The sequence below is a fragment of the Pelodiscus sinensis genome, chromosome 3 (genome assembly GCF_049634645.1).
Source record: "Pelodiscus sinensis isolate JC-2024 chromosome 3, ASM4963464v1, whole genome shotgun sequence".
Taxonomy (NCBI): Eukaryota; Metazoa; Chordata; order Testudines; family Trionychidae; genus Pelodiscus; species Pelodiscus sinensis.
Genome location: NC_134713.1, coordinates 75279893 through 75300942, shown reverse-complemented (window position 1 = coordinate 75300942; position 21050 = coordinate 75279893). Strand labels below are relative to the sequence as shown.

The window sequence follows — 21050 nt, the reverse complement described above, 5'->3', positions numbered from 1 at the left end:
ATGCATACTCCTGGTCTATTTATCGGTATCTATATACAAAAGTGATCTAATTAAATTGAAATGTCCTTATATTGGCAACTATTACAGATACATTTAGTTCAAACTAACTCCATTGTTTCTGATTTTGTGAATAGTAGTAGAATTATGTTCATAGGTGCCGCTGGAGATCTCTTCTGTACTCAACAGGAGTGAAGAGATATAGCTGAAGGAAGAATTTAGTGGAGAGAGATTCAGCTGGATGAAACTATCATAGAATTTGCCCAATGTTTTATTTTTAAGAAGATACTGTTTTCCTAATTTATATTTTTCTTGCTATTGTTTGAAGGACATTTGTTAAGTTTGTCAGCTAATTCTCTAAAATATGCTAAGCTTAGATATTTTTCACCATTCACTCCTTTTTAATTTGACTATTCAGCAGTATAAATGTTAGCTAGTTTTGAAATGTAATCTGAAATATAATTTGTAAGTATCAGTCCATTGTAAATCCCAGGATTATGTGTGCATCATCTCTGATACTCCGACTGGAAACTCCTCTACATGCCCATTTTATTATGTGTGATTATTTAAATTCATGTTGTAAATTGTCTCCAAAATTGGTCAATATGTGCTCCATGCTTCTCATAAGCTATATCTGGGGTTTTATCTCACGGCCACCATGCCTGGGTAATGCCCACTGAAATCAATGAGGAATTTCTTACAAGAAAAGACTTCAGAATCACGCCCAATAAGTATTTCTAATGGTGTATTTTAAATGCTGCACTACACTCTCTTCCACTAACATTACAAAAACATTACATTTTGAACATAAATACTATATGTACGTATATATATATCCTGGGCCAAACACTATTGTTTTTCCATGTGCAAAACTCCCACTAAAGTTGTGGAGGTACTCGAAAAATGAAAGCTTTAGAATCAAGCCCATTTTGCATGTGTCTGTGTGTTTGTATATGTTTGTGTGTGTTGAGAAACAATTTTCCACACCAGACAAGAAAATAATGAAATATTTTTCTCATGCTATCTTACAAGAAAGCTAGTTTCACCCACACAGAGTTGAAAGCACATACCGCTCTGCTACAGCACATAAACACAGCTATCACGCTAGCTGCAGAAAGAGCACTGTTACTGGGACATTTTATAGGCATGGGCTTTCATACTCTGCAGCAGGCTATTGAAAATTAAAATGCAATTAGTGCAGCAAAACAATAGGTTTCATCTTTTAATTACTGCTCTCTCTCTTTTTTGACAGAATGTTTTAATTATTTTTTTCTTCAGTTCTGTTTTTATTGATTTGGTGCCAGTTCAGTTGTGTCATCAGGACCTCCCAGTACTCAATAAATTTACCTCAGGGGATTCTGCCCACTTCATTGTTTTAAAGTAAACCAGATCTCCAACTACCTACAAAACAAAATCAGAAGTGAGGAAGATTTAACAAAAACAGGAAAAAGAAAAGAAAAAGAAAAAGAAAAAGAAAAAGAAAAAGAAAAAGAAAGAAAGAAATGTTATTTATTCAACTAGTTTTCTGTGATGTACTATTGCATAGCTTTTATTTAGTAGAGTATCAGATTTGTTTAAAATTGTTTTTGGTCAAGTTTAGTTGTGGTGCTGGGCCTCACCCCAGCCCTGGGCCCCAACCACAGTTTGTATGCAGCTCCACTACCAACCCCTGTCCTGCCCCCAGCCTTGGCCCCATCCATGGCTTTGCACTGGTTGCTGGCCCTGTCCCCATTCCTGGCTGCAGTCTCACTCCCAGCTGCATCCCTGGCCTCAGCCTCTGGCCCAGAAATTACTCTGGTCCCAGCATCAGGCTCCAACTGCAGCCCTGACTCCCAAGAGTGCCCGATGGATGTGTCAAGGTGATGGTGGATGGGACAGAAGTGCAAGATAAAACATTTGGGGACCACTGCTCTAGTGTGCTAAATCCCTGTGTAAATTCCTTGTTTTCTGACTTCTCATAATGCGGGGCTTACATGCACTGAGACAGACAGGACTATGTATTAGCATTGCTGTTCCATTCTGGTAATGCTCAAAATATGGAAAGTGCTGTCCATAAATGTGATGACAGTCCCTGCTCCAAAGAGATCATAAAGTCAAAAAGAGTGGGGGTGAGGAGGAAATAACATCAGTTTCCAACTCTTCCTTCCCACTGTTATAGCAGTGAAATGTGGAGTGAGGAGAAATAGCAGGAAAGAAGAGCTAACAACTTGTCAAATGTCATTTCTTACTTTAAACCTGTTTGAGAACAGAGTGGCAGTCCATATGAAGCTTCTAATGGCTATTTATTTTCATAGCATTAGAAAGATAGTGAAAGTATGTCTCTTCTGTGGCGCATACTCCTGGCAGGAGACATACTATGTCAACTTTCTGCTTAGCTTAGATGTTTATTTTAATGCACTTTGTTGTGAAACAGTTAGGCTACGTCTACACTGGCCCCTTCTTCGGAAGGGGCATGCTAATTTTGTACTTGGGAATAGGGAAATCCTCGGGGATTTAAATATTCCCCGCAGGATTTAAATAAACATGGCCACCGCTTTTTTTCCCGGCTTGGGGAAAAGCCGGAAAAAAGCGTCTAGACTGGCGCAATCCTCCAGAATAAAGCCCTTTTCCGGAGGATCTTATTCCTACTTTATTCCGGAGGATCGCGCCAGTCTAGATGCTTTTTTCCAGCTTTTCCCCAAGCCGGAAAAAAAGCAGCGGCCATGTTTATTTAAATCCCGCGGGGGATATTTAAATCCCCCACGGATTTCCCTATTCCCAAGTTCAAAATTAGCATGCCCCTTCTGAAGAAGGGGCCAGTGTAGACGTAGCCATAAGGTGCAAACAGAGGCAGATGTTCTATCACCTTCCCCCTGGCTTGAAGTGGTTTCCATCATATACAGGTGTATAGTTTGGGTCAATGGTTCTCAACATACCCTCTTTACAAATGGTTCCCTGAAGAGATGCACTGTCACAGCAGTCGTGTGGCGGTCTTCTCATTAGTGTTTGAATACGTAGGACCCCCATCTTACTTGTTCTAGGTGGACAGATAAATTGGAGGATCAGGACCTGTGGCGTGGCTAGGCCCAGCCTATAGTTATGATTAGAAATCCCACCAGGCTCTTCCCATGTGGCACAGATAATGGAATCCACAGCCCTCAGAACATCCTACATGCCTCTGCCTACTTCGAGTGCCAAATTCTAGTGAAGCAGAGGCAGTGATGGAGGCATATTTCTCTTATCAAGAAGCAGGAGAAGAGACATCTCTGCTTCTCAAAAAAGAAAGACTGGCAACTGGAGGATCCTCCATTGCTTACCTCAGCATCAGGGATGTATCCAATTATTTAGGTCAGACAGGCCCACTAAAGGTATGTCTATACAGCAAAGTTATTTTGAAATAACAGCCATTATTTCAAAATAACTTTCCTAGCGTCTACACAGCCAAACCGCTATTTTGAAATTAATTCAAAATAGTGAAGTACTTATTTTGAATTTGGTAAACCTCATTCAGTGAGGAATAATGCCAAATTCAAAATAGCTATTTTGAAATAAGTACTGTGTAGACATATCAAAATAGGGGGCCTCCAACCTTCCCAGGGTGCCCTGGTGGCCACTCCAGCCTCAACCAAGAACACTCCTCTCCCGCCCCACTTCCCAGAGCCCTTAAAGGGGTTGACTCTGGCCACAGTGCCTGTGCCAGCTCCAAGCCTGTCAGCCCAGAACCAGCAGTCACTGCCCCTGACCCAGTGGCCCCAAAACATGAGCCAGCAAGCCACGGACAGCCAGCCCTCCATCACTCCCCAAGAGCAGTCTACTAGCTGCCAGGAGCCTGCCAGTGGCTGGAGAAGCCATGCGCCTTCCTGGACCAGGGTGGAGATCATGGACCTTATTCAGGTTTAGGGGGGAAGCCCCCAACGTCCATGATCTCCACACTAGATGGAGGAATGTGGCTGTCTATGGCAGGATAGCTGCCAGCCTGGCCACCAAAGGCCACATGTGAACCCAGGAGCAAGTTTGCATGAAAATCAAGTTGGTCCAGTGAGACCCCCAACCCTGAGCTTCCCCTCCCCCTTCTTCCCCTTGCTTCCCCCTTCCAGCTCCCTCCTCCCAGGTTTCTGCCTCCATCTCTCCTGCCCTCTCCCGCCTCCTTTCCCCAGTCTCACCAGAATTTCATCCCCCCTCCCTCCAGTTTTGTTAAATAAAGAGAGTTTGTGTACATGAAAATACATGCATTTTATTTGACATCAGGAAGGGGGGTTAGGGAGGAGTAAGTGGAAGGATGTGAGGGAGGAATGAGGCACAAGCACCCAGTGGGGCAGACCAGGGAAGCTCTTCGTGCTCCTCAGGGTGGAAGCTCTCCCACAAGGCCTCCTGGATACTGACAGCCCATGATGTACCTCCTGGATGGCAGCCTACAGAAAGTGCAGCCAAGTTCACAGCAACGCGTCCACGAGAAGCACCAGAGTGCCATGGGGCAGCTCCGGCTCCATGTTGCAGAGTGCTGTGATGTCCCAAGTGAGGGCAACCAGAGCATGCAGAGACAAAATGCTTTGCTGTCCCTCTTCAAGGTAGGCAAGCAAGCAGGGAAAGCTGAGAACTGGCTGTCCCGGAGGGTCCCTTTAAGCACAGGCCTCAGATAGCCTCAGGCAGCAGCCACACAAAGTAACTCCTGACCTGATGCCCTGCCGGACCTGGTTCCAGCCAGACTTAAATGCGATTCAGTGTCCACTCAATGTGGACGCGCACTTTTGAAATAGCAAAACGCTATTTCAAAATGCATTGTGTGTGTAGAGGCGTTATTTCAAAATAAGCTATTTCAAAATGAGATATTTTGAAATAACGCTGTAGTGTAGACATACCCTAATTGTTCTTCTCCCGTGCACAGAGTTCCTTGTTGGGAGGGTATTGACAGGTTGGGTTTAAGAATTAATACATTACTGACATGTCTGGAGTTCACATTTCTAGAACTATTATTTTAGGCTTTCTGCAGACTCAGGCAAGCATTGGTTCCAGGTCCATTCACATTTCCAAAGAGCGAGGGTTACAAATATCTTCTAAAAAGAAACCAATAGCTACGATTCTGGTGCAATCACGTGACAAAGAGCTAGGGCCCCTAGCATGTCCCTATAGTGCTCCTCTCAGGAAAATGAAGCCAGTCCCACCTCCCTCACGTGCCTATACCTTTTATTTTATACATCTTGAAGCTCCCTGGCTAGTCCTTCACATCCCAACTTCGGGAAACACTAGAATGACCCAAAGGAACTTTTGTTAAGTGCTTACACTGGACTTCTACAGCCAGTTCGTTCCATGCATGCTTTTCCCTTTCTAAGCCTATAAAAGCCAGACAAAGATTAAAAGCTTTAGCTTTAAATTCCTAAGAGCAGTACAACACTAACCAGCAAAATTAGCTGGTAACTCATTTTTGGGTAACAAAAACACAATGTACATTTGCAAAGATGACTAACTCTAGAGGGGCAAGAAAGCCAACAGAAACTCTGCATTTTTCAGTTGTTCCACTACCACTTCTAGCACAATCAAAAATGAGCAAATCAAAAGATGTGTCCTAAAACAGGCCCTGCTCACTGTGCAACAGGATCTATTGATCACCTGTCCCCCTCCTCCTCTTCCTTACCCATTTCCTCCTCCTTGCTGTTCACAGTAAGGTTCTGTGACTTGGGATTTTTGGACATGTCCAGGAATTCTTTGGGGGAGGGGGAGGTCTATGCTGAGGATGGCATGCGGCTCTTTGTAGAAATGGCAGGTCTGCGGCTCTGCACCAGATCAATTCTTGGCTTCCTGTTATGTTTGCTGAAATTGCTTGTTTTGTGCACAGCACCCTTCTCCAACACACCCTGAACAATTTACTCCTTGATGTTGACATTTCAATTGGCTGCAGGAGTCCACCCGGAAGCCAATAAATTCGAATTAGCAGTACAACCTCTTCTTCTCAGGAGATCCATTACCAGCAGGTAGCTGTCATGGTCACAGCACAGTCACACTCTAGCTAGACTGGAGTGCTTCTATGTGTACTCACCACGCCAGGAAACCAGGATAACAAATTTAAAAAATTTAATGGAGCTTTAAAAGGAAGGGCAATTTCCTGTCTCCCTAACACATTGGACAGTAGAGTTCACAACAGCAACCAGAGTGGTTGAGGGGAGACATTATGGGAAAGGTGAACGTCAGTAAACATAAGCACAAGTAAAGTAAGCAATGTCTCAACTACCACTGACTTAACCTAATTACATTGAGCCTGACTCTATGCAACTTGGAAAGGTGGTATTAAGTTGGCATAATGGGCACTTTTGTCAGAAGGAGCCAATTTTAAGTGAAGATACTTCCAGCTATCTGTTTAAAAATCCCAGAGGGGTAGCTGTGTTTTTCTTTTTTTTTTTTTTTTTAAAGTTACAGACTATGACAACAAAATAAGTAGTTCTGTAGCACCTCAGAGACTAACAAAAAATAGTATCATGAGCTTTCAGGGGAAAACTCACTTCCTCAGATGAGTGAAAGTCATAACTCATCTGAAGAAGTGGGTTTTGCCCATGAAAGATCATGCTACTATATTTATTAGTCTCCAAAGCCTTGTCAACACTAGGAAATTAGTCTGAATTTACTAAGTTCGACTTCTGGGCACCTGATTTTACAAATTCGAAGCTCTGTGTTCTTACTACAGGGAAAAATCAAATGTAGTCCGTTAATGTGGACGCCCTACCTTGGATTCAGAGCCCTAGGAAGTACTCTGGGGAGCTGCAGGAGACATCCTGGAAGCCAATAAATCCAAAATAACATTAGTGTGGAAGCTTTGGTGCTGCTAATTCGGATTTACTAGTTTGGAAATAGCATTATTCCTCATGAAAAGCATGGCTACAGAGTTCGAATTCTACAGCTCCTTATTCTGGAATAATGGGCTTGGTAGTCTGGATGCATGGCTTACAAATTTGACCTTGGGGGCTAATTTTGGACTAGGGTCCTAGTATAGACCAGGCCTAAGGTGCTACAGGACTACTCTTTTTTTCCCCCCACAGCTACGTCAGCATCAGCTGCCTTGTGTCAGCCTAACCATGTAGTATAGACCAGGCCTTAAGTACTCATACGGCTCCCATTGCCACAGCATCTCACAGGTAAATATTACTACCCTCATTTTATACACCGGTAACTGAACCACAGAGGGACTCAGTCCCAATTTTTAAAGGTATTTAGGCACCTAGAGTTTCAGACTGGCATGAGTCAGATTTTCAGAAGTGCTTAGAGGCTTAACTTCCATTGATTAGATGCTTTTGAAAACCCCACCGGACACTGTCTGCATCACTAGGTGCCTAAATACCTTTGAAAATCTGACTGTAAGTGACATACCAAAGGTCACACAGGAACTCTAGGACAGAGCAGGGAATTGAAAACTCGTTTCCAGCATTCCAGGCGAGTGTTCTAACCATTGGATAATCCTATGTTTTCTGTTCCATGTTAGTGACATGCGATCCACAATGAAGTTATGCTTCTCTCACATATTTTCAAATAGCAATTATTTAAATCCTTGATTGAAACAATCAACTCACCAGGGCCGAGCTGTGAACATCTTACTGAGCAGACCCATTTGCTGCAAAGGGATGGCCCACATAAGTAAGGGCCCAAATCCTAAATCTCTGTTGTATCTTTCTTTTGTTTTTCATTTAAGATAAAAATTTGTGAGTGAGTTCTGTGTTCAAGGAAGGAAGGGGTCATTTTGTATTGTCTTGAAGCAGGCTTAACCAACAAGGCAATGAGATATCACTACACACTGCTCTGCCAATGCACCTCACTCTTCACTAGGAGAACCCTGGCTCCCCCAGATTTCTGCTTCTTTTGATCAGACTATATTAGTCTTTAGTTACAACCATTAATTTGTATTTGGCCTTCAACATGCATCAGTGGGCAAACTCCATTCTGTATGGACTAGAAAAGCTGGCACAGAGGTGTGTGGAATACAGGCCCCAGTTAAATCTTGTGACCACCACTAGAATTTTAACTTCCACAGGATCTCCATCATCAGAAGCCTTAAAAACAAGCTCTGAGCAATGCACTGTCTAGCCTCTTTGACGCACCACTTTTACTATCAGCAAGGCCAACTATTTGGGCATTACCAGTAGTTCGTCTCCCATCCAACACAAACATGTCCAATAAAAGCTGTTCCTGGGTACAATTCCCTGAGCTAGTGCTGGTATCACTCTGTTTTTTTAAAAGCACCTATTAAAGTAGCCCCGCAGTAATTAAGCACTAAACAGGTCATCAAATTTTCATGGTAGTCTTCATAGAAGATTCTGCTTTTTATCCTCCTCAGATTTTGTATAGGTAACACAAGTGTGAGTGGAATATGGAAAGATTTACTTTATTCTCACTTTAGTCAAAGGATCCATTTGCATCCACTCCCCTGTCTTTCATTATTGGTGGCGTTTCTAAACATGGTTTCCTAAGCAAACACTGAATAAAACAAGCCTTGCCAGTTTTCCTTGTGGGAGCAGTTGACATGAAATATTCTGTTCATGAGCGGCATAAGTAGTCACTGTTCTTTAGCTAAAATGTGTTCTGGACATCTTCTATATTCAGCATCACGAATGAAAAAAATATGAGCACAGGTTGTTCTTCCCATTTTCCAAAGCATTTTTATTGAGAATGCTACAGAAAACTTCTGCAGTTAGCTAGTCAGAAAATGGCAGCTGCCTCATCTAGACAGCACCCTTCTGTCAGAATAAGCTGCACAATTTGTGCTACGCAAATTGTGTAGCTTATTATGAGCCTAAATTGAAAGAGCTTATTTTGAAATTTGATGCTGTCTACACAGTGCCAAATTTCAGAATAAGGGACTATTCCAAAAAAAATCCCTTAACCCTTGTGGAACAAGGGTACACTATTCCAGCATCCCTGTAGCCCGCTATTTCAGGAAATAGCATGTACTTTTAAAGATGCGGTGTTGCTATTTTGGGGTACTTCCAGTATCCCAAAAGAGCACCACAGTCTAGACATACCCCCCCAAGTCTTTTCTTTAACCTATTTCCCATGGTTTAAGGCTTCTTGAAGCTGGTTTACAACCATAGATGTGCAAAGTGCCCTTGAAATGCTTAAACTACATCCCTTTGGCACTCTGTGGGCATGTAAGTAGGTCGCTGTACCAGCAGCAAAACAGCTCGTCTCCTTTCCAGAGTTGCAAGCTGAGGGATCTGGATTGGAGAGGTCTGAAGAGACATTGTTTAACTTAACAATTTTGAAACTTTTCTTCTTTAGATCTTTCCTTTCCTTTCATGTATTTTCATTCACACCTGGATCATTCATTATCCTGCAAGCTGGGAAGACCTCTCTCCTCTTCGAGGTAATAAAACATTTCTGAAATAAATTATAGGTTTGGAGATTACAGAAATTTGTTGTCTAGGCACACACCCTGGCTCCTTTCCTTCTCTAAAACATGTAATATTGATTTGTTTTTCTTTCCCACCAAAGCTAATGTATGCCTAATGTGTGAACAGTTGTTTTCTTTGTTTTGATGGAACATTAAAGCAGGCTGTGCAACAAGTGAGAAAGTCAAAGTGGCAGCATTTTACTTTTAAATACAGCTTTAAAAATAAAAGTCAGTCAAGAGATCAGGCTATGTTACTGCTAATGTTTTTGTGAACTTTGCTTGCTTCTTTTTGGCAATTAGAGATGAGCCAAAGACTGGAACCTTCAATCTGATCCCTTTTGAATCCAACTCCACAAAATCCAGCCTCCCTTTATGATTGTGAATCCAGTTCAGAACCCCAGTCTAGAAGGTGACTGTTTTCCAGTTTAAATTGGATGGGTCCCCAAATGCCTAGAAATAGCTGTTCTGACAATATCTCAGTCCAAGATGATAAAAATATATGAAAACAGTGGCTTGATGTCCCAGAGAGCAATAGTCTTGGTCCCTGCTTTTGAAGCCCTGGCCCTTCAAAACACCCATGCAAGGGTCTTCCAGAGAGCTGAAGGAAAGGAATTATCTACCATGGAGATAACACCCCCATTTTCATCCATGCCTTAGATCCACTAATACAGATCATCCCTTCCACTTCTGCAGAGATGATTCTGGTCTGTACGGAATGGTGCACAGCCCTTATAGCTAGCAAACTCCATGGAGAAATATGGGTTGTACTACTCCTTTGAGGGAAGAAATATAGATGTGTCACATGTGCAGAATTACTTAGGGCCTGGGAAAAGCATCCAGTATATGGGAATAATTTTAATACTGCTGTTTGCAATCTCTTGCAAGCAGTAGCAGAAGTCAGAAGCCTGACATGTGTTTGACTTCTCTCTTAAAAATGCTTAATCTACCTCATTTTGTGTGCTTACCTTCCTGATGAAGAGCTTTTTGATGCTCAACAGCTTGACTCTTCCACCAGCAGAAGTTAGTCCAAAAAAACCCCAATCAACAAACCAAAGAACAAAAAAGGCATTACCTCACCCACTTTGTGTCTCTGATTTCTCTCTGTTGTGGCTAGCACTTAAGAGAGCACAACACAGAGAAGACCAAGGAAAATGTTCAGAGTAAAGAAATGGATAGAGGAAATATCATTACTGAAAATTACCCAGGTCACATATTCCTGTGTAATCAAAGAACAGGAATGTGAAGGATGAACAAAAAGGAGACTCATCAAGTTGGGATTTTTAAAAATTAGTAAAAATCAAAAGGTAATTGAAAAATAATAAAGTCCAGTTTTGGTGCTCCTGGAAAAAAAAAATTGTGTTCTGAGGGAGCAAGTTTTTTTTTTTTAAATCACAAACTTAATAAAAGAAATTGATGAAGAACTTGTGTGAAAAGGAAGAATGAAAGGCCAGGCGAAAAAGAGCAAGCAGAAGATAAGCTGCTGAAAAGGACATGCAGAAGGAAATGTGCTTCTTTGCTATGAACCAGGACTTGGGAATTCAGGTTTAAGCTGTGCTTGCACCATACACAGCTTCCAAAGACCTAGCCCCTCCTACTGCTGTGTTATTGGGAACACCCCTACCTAATTGCTGGGAATAAACAGGTACTGAACAGCTGGGAACAAAAGCTTGTAGGAAAATTAGACCAGCACCTTTCTTGCAATAGAAACTCACATGGGACACTTTAAGACTAAAGGTAGTAATTGGGCGTATTGCTCATTATTCCAGTAAGGAATCCTTTCAAAATCTTTACTCCAGAAAATGACCCTACCAAATTCTTCCCTCACATGAGCTGCTATAAAACTGATTGTATTTGCTAATTGCTCTGTAATAAAGTAAAAGTGTTTATTCAGGTACGCAGGTTTTGCATGCAGCTTTAGTGTTTCAAAAGACGATAAAGGTAATTAAAGTTTGTTGTACCAAAGAATGAAAATTGCAGTTCTTCCCACTCCTTTTTACAGTGATAAATTCCAGAAGAATACAAGTTGGTTCCCTCTAGTCTGATCCATCCACAGATGCATGTTTTCTTTCTGTTAGCAGCTGTAGCTAATTGCATCAGTGCCGCCTCTAGTGCAATACATGAAAAGTAAACCTGTAATTTATTGCAAGAGACCACATACCATTTTTGCTGTACATCTTGGCTTTTCTGTCTTTTCAGTGAACAGATTTCTCATGGCACCCTGGCAGTTCAACAAGTAGAAAACGACATCATTGAAAAGAAAGATTTCAGAAACTCCTCCACATGTCACATCCAGATATTGACAAAAGAACAAACAGAAAACATACTATTAAGATTACCATGATTTCCACATCAGCAAAGGAACACTGAGCAAAATCCATGTAACTTCTTGCTTAGCCAACAGAGTTATACCAGTCCTAAATATGATCCATTAACTTTTTTTCTGGCTGAATGCCAGCATAGTGCTGTGCCAAACATATCTAAAACAAGCATTGGGCAGATCCTCATCTGGTACAAACATGGAAATCAATTGGGCTTTGCCAATTTACACCCGCAGAACACCTGCCTACGGAATTTATTAATCACCATCTAATTCAGAGAAGATGTGATGGTTACCAAATTCAATCCCTTTGTTAAGTTTTCTAAGTCAGCAGAACATTAGAACTGACCCCAATCTCAGGTTCTGTCAGGGGCATGGAGAGGGGCCTCTCCTGGCTTCTATTTCCTGGAAATGAAATTGTGGGAATGGAGTTGCAGAAAAATGTTTAAGCTCACAGCTGCATTAGCTAGAGTTGGAAGCCATACAGCTTTACCTGCACTTTGAGCATTTCTCATATAGTTTATCCTCTTAAATAAGTGGATGGTAGGTGAAGTTGATAAGCATCTCACACCTGTGTCTGTACCTTTATTTTTTCCTTAAGTACAGCTAATAAGGCCACCTAGATGAGTCCTTGCACCGTTTTGCTGAATCTTATTCAGTGACAAAAGTTCAGCAGCTGTTGACACTGCAGCCCAAAGCATTATTAGATTGGTGTAAAACTGGAGTGACAGAGTGGAGAGTGAGGCCAATTATCTTTTCATTTACCCTAATAGGTCAAGCATCAGTAAAACAGTGGCTCTAACAAAGACTCTGGTAAGAATGGTTTGCACTAAGGACTTTTAAAACATAGACTATGTCTGCACTGTTGGCTTCTTGTGCAAGAAGCCTTCTGAGCAAGTGTGTTTGTGCAAAAACTTCTTGCGCAAGAGCATGTCCACACCTCAAAGCGCATTGCACACTGCATGGACACTCTTGCACAAGAAAACTCTGATAGACATTCACAGAATGGCCATCAGAGCACCTGTGCTTTTTCCCATAGGAGTTTCATGTGCAAGAAACTCTTCTAGAGTGTCCACATTTGCCTTTTTGTGCAATAGCTGTAGCGCAAAAGGGAGTTATGCCTTGTAGGAGATTTACCTACACTGGCAAAAGCCCTCTGATTTACTAGTGCAAAAGTACATTTGAGGTGTAGATGCTCCACAAGTTTTTGCGCAAAACCGACCATTTTTGCACAAAAACCTTGTAGTGTAGACGTAGCCTATATAGAGTATGTCTATACAGGCAATCTCATAGACTCATAGACTTTAAGGTCAGAAGGGACCATTATGATCATCTAGTCTGACCCCCTGCACAGTGCAGGCCACAGAATCTCGCCCACCCCTCTTAGAATAATCCTCTCACCTATGTCTCAGATATTGAAGCCCTCAAATACTTTGAAGGCCCCAACATGCAGAGAGTCCTTCGGCTGTGATCTGTGCCCAATGCTACAGAGGAAGGCGAAAAACCTCCAGGGCCTCTGCCAATCTACCCTGGAGGAAAATTCCTTCCTGACCCCAAATATGGCGATCAGCTAAACCCTGAGCATGTGGGCAAGACTCACCAGCCAGACACCCAGAAAGTTCCCTATAGCAACTCCTATCATCCCTCCATTGACCTATTTCCAACTGATAATGAATGGTCAATTAGTTACCAAGATCATGTTATTTCATCCAACCATCCCCTTATCATAGAATCATAGAACTGGAAGAGACCTCAGAAGGTTGTCAAGTCCAGCCCCCCGCTCTAGGCAGGACCAATCCCATCTAAATCAACCCAGCCAGGGCTTTGTCAAGCCGAGACTTAAACACCTCTAGGGATGGAGACTCCACTACTTCCCTAGGTAACCCATTCCAATGCTTCACTACCCTCCTAGTAAAATAGTTTTTCCTAATATCCAACCTGGACCACTCCCACCACAACTTGAGACCATTGCTCCTTGTTCTGCCATCTGTCACTACTGAGAACAGCCTCTCTCCATCCTCTTTGGAACCTCCCTTCAGGAAGTTGAAGGCTGCTATCAAGTCCCCCCTCACTCTTCGCTTCTGCAGACTAAACAGACCCAAGTCCCTCAGCCTCTCCTCGTAGGTCATATGCTCCAGACCCCTAATCATTTTGGTTGCCCCGGGTTACGTACAAGATAGGGACTGTAGGTTTGTTCTTAAGTTGAATCTGTATGTAAGTCGGAACTGGTGTCCAGATTCAGCCTGTTGAAACTGACCAGCGCCTGACTACAGGAAGCCCGAGGCAGAGTTGCTCTGCCCCGGGCTTCCTGGAATTAGCCTCTGATCAGTTTCAACAAGCTGAATCTGGACGCTAGTTCCGACTTACATACAGATTCAACTTAAGAACCCCAGGCATCCACAAGTCAGCTGCTGCTGAAACTGATCAGCGGCTGATTCCAGGAAGCCCGGGGCAGAGCAACTCTGCCTCGGGCTTCCTGTAGTCAGCACTGGTCAGTTTCAGCAGCGGCTGACTTGGGGACGCCTGGAGCAGAGCAGTTGGGGTGCTGCTGGGTTGCTCCAGTAGCACCGCTCCTCAGTGCTACTGGACCAACCCAGCAGCACCCCAGCTGCTCTGCCCCAGGAGTCCTGATTCAGCCGCTGCTGAAACTGACCATCAGCGGCTGAATCAGGACGCCTGGGGCAGAGCAGCTGGGGTGCTGCCGGGTTGGTCCAGTAGCGCCTAGAGCGGCGCTGCGGGACCAACCGGCAGTGCCCCAGCTGCTCTACCACAGGCGTCTGGAGAAAAGCCTGGTCTGCTGGGGGGGGGGGAGTGGTGTACTAGCTGCGCGCCCCCCCCCCCCCCAGCAGACCAGGGAGACGCGGGCGGTGGACCGAGACGCACCATGGTCCTGCCGCCCAGGTTCTCGGCGGCTTTGCTCCGTCTCCCTGATCTGCTGGTCTGCTGGAGACCAGCAGACCAGGGAGATGGGGAGCAAAGCTGCAGAGCACGTGGGCAGTAGACAGCCCAGACGCGCCACAGCTGTCCCGCTGCCGGCGTCCTCAAAGGCTTTGCTCCCCGTCTTCCTGGTCTGCTGGTCTCCAGCAGACCAGGGAGACGCGGAGCAAACCCCGTTCGTAACTGCGGATCCGACATAAGTCGGATCCGCGTAACTCGGGGACTGCCTGTACTGTACTCAGAGACCCAGGGCACCATGAGCCTGGATCAATTAATTCAGGTTTGCAGGGCTCAGGCTGCAAAGCTAAAAAAAATCAGTGTAGGCATTTGGTCTTTGGCTGGAGCCTGGGCTCTGAAACTCTACAAAGGTGGAACATCGACACTGCCATTTTTAGCCTTGCAGCTTGAGTCTCACAAGGCCAAGTCAGTTGCCCTTGGTGCCACAGATATTCCCTGCAATGTAGATGTGCCCTTAAAGCATGGGTGGGGATCCTAAGGCCCAGGGGCTGAATGTGGCCCCCTCAGCTTGCCTGGATCTGGTCCCAGAGGCTCAGGGCTCCCCACTCTAGCACCCCAAAGCCCCTCCGAGGGTCTGGTACACAGAAAACCTACTAGCTTGGGCCCCCAAAGCTCTGGTGAACAAGAGGAATGGGACAAGTGTCACTGAGAGGTTTTTTTGTTTTAATTTTTGTTTTGCTTCTTACTTGCATGTGGCCTCCAACTGATTTTTCTGTGGATCAGAAACACCCAACCCAAAAAAGGTTCCCCACCTCTGCCTTAATGGTTTCAGGCTAGATCCACAAAGGGGATGAGATGTAGCATTACAACACTCTGCTGCACAGTGGAATCCACAGCCATGAGTTAGGCTCCAGGTGCCCCACGCTGTCCTAAGGCTGCCAACTCTCCAGACTAGATGGGATGCCATTTGCATCAACGGTCTCTAGTTAGTCTGGTCCTGGTCCCTATGCAATCCATGGGGGCAGTTAGACACCTAAAAATGGGATTCACAACATGCAGCAAATTATACAGGGGGTTGGCTAACTGAGCTAATAGGAAATGCCAAGGAGGCGGGAGGCCTAAGCAGTACCCCTCAAATGGAGCTAGGCACTGAACTCTGGGCTAATTTGGGATTAGCAGCTATGAGCCTGAATCAGAACTGAAGTGCCTCTGCCGCATCAGCTTTGTCATTGCCAGAAAATGAAGAGGAGCAGGTGCCACCCCTTCCTTTCCTCATAGTCTGTGTTCCAGTGGTTAAAGCTCTCCCCCAGGATGTGGGAGAGCCCGAGACTAACTCTCACTCAGGACTTGAACCCATATCTCCCCCAAATTGTCCTAACCTCGAGGCTAGGTCTTTCTTCATTGCTCCTGTTTAAGATGTTACTCTGTGCCAATACATAAATATTCAGTGGAGCAAGGACACAAACATAACTCTCCCATACCCCAGGTAAGAGCCCTAACCACTAGGCTACACCTACACTGGTGCATTCTCATGCAAAAACTCTTTTGCGGAAGAGTTCTTGTGCAAAAACTCTTCCAGAAGAGAGCGTCTACACTGGCGTGTGCTTTTGCACAAGAGATGTGCTTTTGCACAAGAGCATCCATGCCAGGGTAGATGCTCTCTTGCGCAAGAAACCTCTGATGGCCATTTTAACCATACGGCTTTCTTGCGCAAGAAATTCATGTTGCCTGTCTACACTGGCCTCTTGCACAAGAACAGTTGCGCGAAAGGGCTTATTCCTAAGCAGGAGCATCAGAGTTCTGGTGCAAGAAGCCCTGATTTCATACATTAGAACATCAGTTTACTTGCACAAGAACACGCGGCCAGTGTAGACAGGCAGCAAGTTTTTGCACAAAAGAGTTCTTGCGCAAGAAGTTGCCAGTGTAGTCGTAGCCTCTAGAGTGAACACAGGACATATTCAAAGTTATACAGCAGGTCACCAGCTGATCCTGGAATAGAAACCAATGCTATCCTCCTAAGGAAAACTTGCAGTTTGGCATTCTGGAGTAATGTTCCCTCTAGTTTTTTCCATTCATGTGCACCGAAGCATGTGCAGATGTGCACCACCAGTAGAAACACATGCTGCCAGCTTCCGCCAGTTGTGGGCACTTTGCTAATCAGCTGGGTGGCATTTGAATCTGACCTGGGTGGCTGTCCAAGCACTCTGGTTACAGGGACACTGCTTTGAAGCACTCCACAGAGATGAGCAAGCACCAATGAAAATATATTCTGATTGAAGTGAAGGGGGTTCTATAATATATTCACACCAAGGAATGACTTGTGTGTGTTAATTGTTAAGGGTTCTTTTTGCAGCTTATAAAATAGCTAAACTGAGTAAATATAACCAAAATAATGCAAAAGGTGAAGATAGGGCTTCTTGTGACCCAGGGTAAATATGGTGATGATTATGCAAAGAAAATATAAATAAAAAACACTTTAAAGCCCATGACTACATAAGATATATATTTGCTTTAAAGAGAGATGAAGAAAATATTTACTACCTTATTAAATCAAACGAAATATGTAATTAAAAAACAATCACTAACTTCAGAGCTCCAGTAAGCCTCTTTATTAGGTGTTAATAATTTTATTAGGTACTGAATTGCTGGAGGGCTGAGACCATATGAATCAGTAATAAACCATCTTGATGCATTATGGGTTTATTTTTTTTCTTAGTTTCACCAATATGACATATACTGGTATAAAACAGAGATGATATACATATGGATTGAAACAAACCAAAGGAATCTAGTTATTCTGGACTCTTCTCACCTTGATATGTAAATAAATACAGAAGTTAATAATTAGTTAAGCACAAAAGATGCATTATGATATATATTCACATGAAAAACCAAGGCACAATTTATGGATTTATGCAAAGGAACTAGAAATGTGTATCTGAACCCATTCAAATTTGAAGAGTATAGATTCAGATCCAAACACAGCCCTGTGAGGGGATATTCTGGTTTGAAAGTAGTAACATTCTTGCATTTATAATGCAAGAGCAGCCCAAGATGTCAGAATTTTTTTGAGATTCTGTCATGATCAGATCCCAATTGATTTCTGATTCAGACTTGAACATGAACCACAAACCAAAATTAAACTGACTCTGGATCCAGCCACCACTTCTTTAATTCATCACAGTTGATGGATCCAAAAAGGAACAGGGACCACTTGCAGTTGCAGATTCAGATGCACAAAGTTCTCTTGCAATCAGAAAGGAAGGATGTAGGCCTTTGGATGCATATTCTGTGTGGGGTAATAATCCATGCATCTAAAACTGTTTGCAGAATGAGGCTTGTGAATTAGACATTCCATTCTTATCATTATCCTACTATTATTAGGGATATTTCAAGCAACACAGTTACAGGAATTTATCTCAATTTCAAGCCAAACCTTCATTTGAATTTTGAAAAAAAGTTCAGTTAACGTTATTGTTACTGAAATTGTAAAGCACCAAATCACAAGCATCTTCTTATAGTAAGGATGGCCAGGCATCTTTCTAAGCACTTTGCACTTTAAAATAAAATCCTCAAACAATACTTTGTGCAAACAATTTCATCCATCACTCTATGGTTTTCAATCAACTTCCAGCTTCCACAAATGCATCTCCAATATCAATTCATAAGAAATCCTGCTACCAAACAGAAGAATTAAAGCTCACTTCCTTTTACCACCAACTCATCTTCATCAAACAGAGGATTGTTACAGAAACTGTAGTAGTGACATTCAAGAACCAAAGATGATTCTGGACTTTCCACTATATTAACAACTGTGTGGGTGGGGCAAATTAAAAGGTTCCACCACTTGTTTGCTCACACAGACATGTTCGCTCACACAGACATGTTCACTTTGAACTGATGTATTTTAGTATCTACTATATTTATAAATACGTCTTTCTGTGATTACACTCAGCCCTTTGAAAAGTCACACTGTAACTTGTGAGGGAAGGTTTAAATGTAGCATACATGTTGCTGAGTTGTCACAGTAACAGATCAAGCAAATAGCGATCTCTACATACAGAAATCTCAAGGTAAATGTAACTGATCAGTCCTTATTGGGGAATTTGATGTAAGGGATGAAAATCCTGGTCATTTAATCCATGACACCACCTTGCAAAGCAAGACCACATATTTCATTTTATATGTAGACATGTTGCACAGCACAAGCATGCAACTAAACCACTTACCTAATTATATGACAATCATTCTGGCAAACCATACTCAAACCACTGCATATGTTTCTCCAGAAAACCAAATAATAATAATAAAAAAATCTCGTACCGTCTCTTCTCACACTGTAATACCATTCTATCATTTGATGGCTAAGTCATAATTTTAGTACCTCTTCATTCTTTGATCATTTTAGCCATTAGCTATGTTAACCCTTAAAACACCTGATGCATGGAGTTGGTTAGATACGGGGCTATTTTGTAACAATATGAAAGATAATTTTCTCTTTCTTAGTCTTCCCCTCCCCCCCCCACACACACTCTCCCACATACACTCTGGTAGAGCTCCAGCAGGCTAAACACTTCCCACTCACTGGTCCTATGTGCTCTTTAAGCCTCTTGAGTTTGAACATGGTCCAGGCATTGCATCTGGCTTGAGGTGTCACAATATATTTGACCCATGCATTCATCTGACTGGCTGTTGCAGGAGTTAAGTGGGAAGATAAAAATCACAGGTTTTTTAATCAACAAAAATATTATTTCCTGGCTGATATTCTTTATTAAAAACATTATAATGATTGGGTTAGCACAAAAAGTATTCTTAGATCTAAAATAAGGAGCCATTTCAATAGCATATCTGGCCCCTTTCTCCGAGCCAGCCTTTGCCCAGAAGCAAAGAGGAAGTCAGCAAAGATGATTCCTGAGGTGGCATCTGTGCACAGAGGTGAGAGTAGGTGGGTGCACCCTAGTTCACAGCTCTGGCATGAGCGGGCTGAGCTATGGCAAAAGCCAGCAGGAAGCTATTTAAAAAGCTGGCAGGGACCCAAGTTGCCATAGGACAGTACCTGTAAGAAATTTTTAAACTGCTTTCACTGCTATCTGTGCACATAAATATGTTTGAGTAGGATATAGATTCTTACAAACAGATTTGGCCCAGGCCCACTGTCATAACAGGAGTGCTGACCAGCACCAGGTGACTAAGGGATTAACTAAGGCCTTCAGCACCTAGCCAGGTATCTGGTCAGCCAATAACAATGCAGATAGGAATTTCAAACTGGTTCAGAGGAGTCTTTATCTTTCCCTCCTTTGTCTAAAAAGCAGAGCAGTTTCTTCCAAGACTGAAGTAGATGGGAGGCCTGGTTGATTTTTGTGTCCTCGAAGGTCTGTCTGTGGGTCCCCTCTCTTTTTCCCAACTCCAAGCAAAATGAAGGTTGGGGCAGGGGAGAGTTTTACCTTAGGGAGGAGGTTTCCCAAGTGATCTCTTCCTTGGTTTTCTTGGAATTTCTTGAAACTTCCTGGTTTTACTCCCACTTGAGTAGTAGCAGCGGATTTCCCAAAATCTGGGTATTAGGATTTTGGGGGGGAAGTTTTTGTACCAAAGCTTGTAGAGATCAGATTTTGGGGTGCTCTTGTGGGCCCCCACTTCTGCATTTGTCGTGCCAGAGTGGGGAACAGCCTTGATACCCATGGACAGCAATTCTGGGCCTCAGGGGAGAAGTCCCTCCTATCCCCGTCCCCTGACCAGGATCACAAGGCCCACCTCACATCATGCAGAGAAACCACCGGAGCCCTCCAAATCTGTCTCATCCCCCACCTGTGGGGAGGAGCCCCAGAGCAGTCATCACAACATGTCTCTCTTCCCTTCCCTGGACCCAACCTGTCTGCTCTGGGGAAAACCACAGCAGCATCTTTTGGTTGAAAGATGGTTTTGATATGCCCCAGACAGGTTCCAGGATAAAGTAACCCTGCCCCAGAACCTGCATGGGACATATCAAAAGCATCTTTCAATCAAGAGACACTTTTAGGCAGCGCTTCAGCAGCAGCAGCTGGGGCCCCATATCCTTTTAAATTGGCAGGCCCTTGGATAATTGCCTCTCTGCCCCCTTTCCCCACACCATCAGTGGGCTTGTTTAGAGAAACATAGCCTCTATAGTCACAAAAGAAGTGAAGAGGGAAGAGGAAAAGCTCCCCTTGTTGTCACATACTGCTGTTCAATATGACATAAGTTAATTTCTTAGCATGGCAACTACCTGGGAAATACCTTTGAAAATGATAATGATAATTAAACAGTCCTGCAACTCCCTTCGGTGCTATTGTATTTCCTGAATGGGTGTAATTAACGTGTGTCATACCACCATCTGAACACTGAAAAAAACCCCTCACGTTCACCTTCCTCCTATTACAATAACAATATGAACGATGTTGAGTGTATAGCAATAAATGCTATGCATGGATTCACAGAGACAATTAAGATAACCTCACATGACCTTCACAGTACAAA

General features: G+C 43.3%; 1 long non-coding RNA gene across 2 annotated transcripts; it reads right to left on the bottom strand.

The window, feature by feature from the left end:
• Positions 1 to 1158: 1158 nt before the first annotated feature.
• LOC102454449 (uncharacterized) lies at positions 1159 to 11880 on the bottom strand. Of its 2 annotated transcripts, XR_012902310.1 has the most exons (4): positions 11683 to 11880; positions 11505 to 11564; positions 2913 to 3013; positions 1159 to 1398 (listed from the first exon to the last, which is right to left on the bottom strand). It is a non-coding gene; the product is annotated as an uncharacterized LOC102454449 (long non-coding RNA). The 2 variants fall into 2 exon arrangements; XR_012902311.1 differs by lacking the exons at positions 11505 to 11564; positions 11683 to 11880 and adding an exon at positions 10312 to 10872.
• Positions 11881 to 21050: the final 9170 nt, after the last annotated feature.